Consider the following 4804-nt stretch of genomic DNA (forward strand, 5'->3'; position numbering starts at 1 on the left):
TTATGGCGTTCCATGTATGCCTTGCCTGCTAGCATCTTGCACCCTGCTGTTATGTGCTGGATTGTCTCTTGGGCATCTTTACACAGCCTGCACCTGGGGTCTTGCCTGGTGTGATAGACCCCAGCCTCTATGGATCTTGTGCTCAGAGCTTGTTCTTGTGCTGCCATGATTAGTGCCTCTGTGCTGTCTTTCAGTCCAGCTTTGTCCAGCCACTGGTAGGATTTCTGGATATCAGCCACCTCCTCTATCTGCCGGTGGTACATACCGTGCAGGGGCCTGTCCTTCCATGATGGTTCCTCGTCTCCCTCCTCTTTCTTGGGTTTCTGCTGCCTGAGGTATTCACTGAGCACTCGGTCAGTTGGGGCCATCTTCCCAATGTATTCTTGGATGTTCGTTGTCTCATCCTGGACTGTGGTGCTGACACTCACCAGTCCCCGGCCCCCTTCCTTCCGCTTAGCGTACAGCCTCAGGGTGCTGGACTTGGGGTGAAACCCTCCATGCATGGTAAGGAGCTTTCTTGTCTTTATGTCAGTGGCTTCTATCTCCTCCTTTGGCCAGCCTATTACCCCAGCAGGGTACCTGATCACGGGCAGGGCGTACGTGTTGATGGCCCGGATCTTGTTCTTACCATTCAGCTGACTCCTCAGGACTTGCCTGACCCTCTGCAGGTACTTGGTGGTTGCAGCTTTTCTAGCGGCCTCTTCATGGTTCCCATTCGCCTGCGGGATCCCCAGGTACTTGTAACTGTCCTCTATGTCTGCAATGTTGCCTTCTGGTAGTTCAATCCCCTCAGTTCTGACTACCTTCCCTCTCTTTGTTACCATCCGGCTACACTTCTCCAGTCCGAACGACATCCCGATGTCATTGCTGTATAGCCTGGTAGTGTGGATCAGTGAATCGATGTCTCGTTCACTCTTGGCATACAGCTTGATGTCATCCATGTACAGGAGGTGGCTGACAACTGCTCCGTTCCGTAGTCGGTATCCGTAGCCAGTCTTGTTAATGATCTCACTGAGGGGGTTCAGGCCTATGCAGAACAGCAGTGGGGACAGAGCATCTCCTTGGTAGATCCCGCACTTGATGGTGACTTGTGCTATGGGCTTGGAGTTGGCCTCTAGTGTTGTACGCCACACCCCCATTGAGTTCCTCCCCCATATATATATATATATATTAAGGGTGCAACGATACACAAAATTCACGGTTCGGTTCGGTTCGATACTTTGGTGTCACGGTTCGATATTTTTTCGATACAAAAAAAATGTTCATGCCTTTTTAATTTGTCATTTATTAAAATTATAAATATATATTTTAACTCAAAAGTACAGTTTTTAAATTTAACCCTAACCCTTGTGCGCGTTTTTTATTTTGACAGTGAATGCGCACCTGCGGACCACTTATGTGCAGCCCTGGTTATTTAGCTCGTCATATTGCAGCCACAGAAATTCTTTTGTCCATGAAACCATAAAGCTGCACTTTCTTTTTGCCTTATAGTCTGATTTGTCATAACTTCTCCGTTTTGTGGTAAGCTTTTCTTTGGCTGTCACTTCTTCACCCTGACCTGTCTTATTTGGCTCAGCAGAACTAAAATATATATCCTGCTGCTTTTACACGTACTCACATAACGCTCAGCGATTCTCTGCGCAATCAACCTCTCACATGTGTAAGCTGCGGGAGATTTCACTTGTCATGTTTGCATAGTAAGCTAACGATTAATAAGACGATGTCAGAGGAATTGGTGCACAAATTATCATCACTCACAGATCAGTGCTGTCGCTCTCTATACACAGTTCGCACGATTGCAAAGTGAAAGCAAAAAAACAAGCGCAAATTCAAATGCGACTTCAATATGTCACATATTGACAGTGGCTCACCGATGCCAATGACATAATTACCCAGCTACATTTCTGAAAGAATGCAAAAGCATTGACATATATTTTTCCTACAATAGCCCGACGGGCAGGGAAGAGAGATTTTTGTAGCCCGACTGGAAAGATCGCTAGCCCCGGGACGTCGGGCTAGCGATATTGCGAGCCCTGTATCTGATTGAGGAATCACTCATCTTTGGAAAAGAGAGTTTATTACAGAGAAATGTCTCTTTCCAAAATAAAAGCTATACTATCCGCTTCTTCTGGGCTATATTCTCAGCAGCATAAGGAGAATCATGTGCTAACAGCTGTCTAAATGACTCGGCTAAAGTTAGTAGCATGCTTGTTGTTTTTGTCTTTGCACTAGGATGATGTCGGCGTAAATGTGCAGTCATATTCGTTGTGTTCCCACTAGTGCTTTCAGGTTAATCTCGTTGAAATGACCTTAACGCCACAACACGGCAAATCTCCGTTAACGAGCTACCGCCGATCGCTCCGTGCATGGGGCTAGACGGCCAACACGTTAACGAGCTAACTGCGCTAACACACTAGTTCACACCCATGTAATTGAGCATTGCATGGCACATCCAACATACTGTTTTACTTTAGTCCATGACTCGCTTACCTTCAGGGTCATACGTCACATGAAAACCAAAATAATTCCAAACGCCAGATCTGAATGAGGGTGGGGGAGGTCCATGTTGTAAGGAGAGCTTAACTTCTGTCTCGCTAGCTTGCCCTGCGCTCTTCCTCCTGACTATGCTGTCTGTGTTGAGCGCTCAGTGGATCTGCGCTCAACACAGACAGCATCGTCAGAAGGAAAGTTGATAAAATAAATTACAAATGTTGTATTGTTCGATACATATGCGTACCGAACCGAAAGCACTGTATCGAACGGTTCAATATCGATACGAATATCGTTGCACCCCTAATATATATATATATATATATATATATATATATATATATATATATATATATATATATATATATACATATATATATATATATATATATATATATATATATATATAGAGAGAGAGAGAGAGAGAGAGAGAGTCATTAGTCATGACACATTAACACTGTTTTGAACTAATTTCAGAGCTTTCTGTCACAACGACAGAGAATAGATCATTGTGACATCCAAACATTATTTAATGGTTTTAAATGTCTTGTGTTCTTCCTATGACTAATACAACCGTGTCATCAAAACAGAATCTGAAAGTGTAACCTTCATTTTTGCATTCTTACCTTTAGCTTGTTCAAACACTGACTGGTTCCTTTGGGATCTGAATACTAAAGATTAGGGACTTTCCTTTTTGACTCATGTCATGATGCCATTCACTCTCTGCGAGCATTTTATACCTTTTCTGTCGGATGTTCAACTTGTTAAGAAAATGTCCTGTCAGGCCCATCTGTCGTCTGCATCAGCCGAGCTGGCCCCCAGCACTTTCAGCCAGCTTGTAGGCTACTATGAGCTGGCCTTCTTTCTCATTGGCTCATTCCCATTGACTCCATTCACATCCACAATGCACGTAATGCCTTTTCATATAGGCTTTTCCCAAAAAGTACCCTTGACCTTATTCACATACAGACCTCTTTCATTTCTTCCCAGTCTGTCCTCTCCCTGCATCGCTGCATGAGTTTTTTAAGAGCTTAGGAAACCGGAGTCCTGCTTTTAGTTAAAGCACTCTCTCCCTCTTCACCTCAAGTGTGCTGTAGTTGGCTTGATGAAGGATGCAGATACTGTCTCCCACCTTCTCCCCAGGCACCTCTGTGGAGAGCCTCAGAGAGAAAGTGCTGCATAATTTAACTGGGACATCTCACTTTTATCAGTTAACAGGCTTCATGAGCAAGCCAAAGCTGTGGCAGGAGTTTTCAGCCTATTTCAAAGAGAATAGCTGACATTAAAAAATGAAGCACACTCTACATTAAGAACTCAAAGCCAGAAGCTGTGAAGCAAGGGACGTGATGTTGTGACGGGTTTTTAGCCTTTTTGACATTTTATAAACAAATGGTTTATATACAGAATGTAAGCAATACTTGCTTACTTAATTTAAATTGTTTTATTTAATTTGGATCACAGTAGCTATTTAAGTTCACTTAGTTATATTCATACACACTTTATATATTGTGCATGCTTTAGTCACTTTGAGGCAGTTTTGTTATTCAGGGTTGATGTTCAAATGACTAAAAAAACAATGTTGCAATAATGAGGTGGTCTGCTGGTCACAGAAACACACACAACACAACCAGATGTCTGTGCCGGTATGACTTAACCATTCATATTGATATTTTAAGAATTTATTTATCAACTGTTAATTATTCATGAACTAAGAGTGTTTAATTTAAACTTAAATTGAATTTTGAGCTTTATATGTTGGTATATTCATTTCATGTAATTCATTAAAAACAAAAACAAATAATATTATTATTACTAATAATAATAATAAAACAGTCTGCACAACAAATTCAAGCATAAAAATCTGAACCTCATCATAAGCGGGTATGCATAATAGCTATAAAGGGCTGGATCAGGTGACCCTATATCCTCCCTTAGTTATGCTGCAATAGGTGTAGGCTGCTGGGGGATTCCTATGATGCATTGAGTATTTCTTCTTCAGTCACCTTTCCCACTCTCTGTTTATAGAGCTCTCTCTGCTGAGAATCATACTTCCACAGCATGTCTTTATCCTGTCTTCCTTCTCTCACCCCAACCGGTCGCAGCAGATGGCCCCGCCCCTCCCTGAGCCTGGTTCTGCCGGAGGTTTCTTCCTGTTAAAAGGGAGTTTTTCCTTCCCACTGTCGCCACAGGACTTGCTCATAGGGGGTCACATGATTGTCGGGTTGTTCTCTGTATGTATTGTTGTAGGGTCTACCTTACAATATAAAGCGCCTTGAGGCGACTGTTGTTGTGATTTGGTGCTGTATAAATAAAA

Source organism: Aulonocara sp. 'chitande type north' Nkhata Bay, linkage group LG6 (assembly GCF_057382095.1).
Source record: "Aulonocara sp. 'chitande type north' Nkhata Bay isolate Kocher_YH1m ecotype deep benthic linkage group LG6, A_spYH_male_GT1.1, whole genome shotgun sequence".
Taxonomy (NCBI): domain Eukaryota; kingdom Metazoa; phylum Chordata; class Actinopteri; order Cichliformes; family Cichlidae; genus Aulonocara; species Aulonocara sp. 'chitande type north' Nkhata Bay.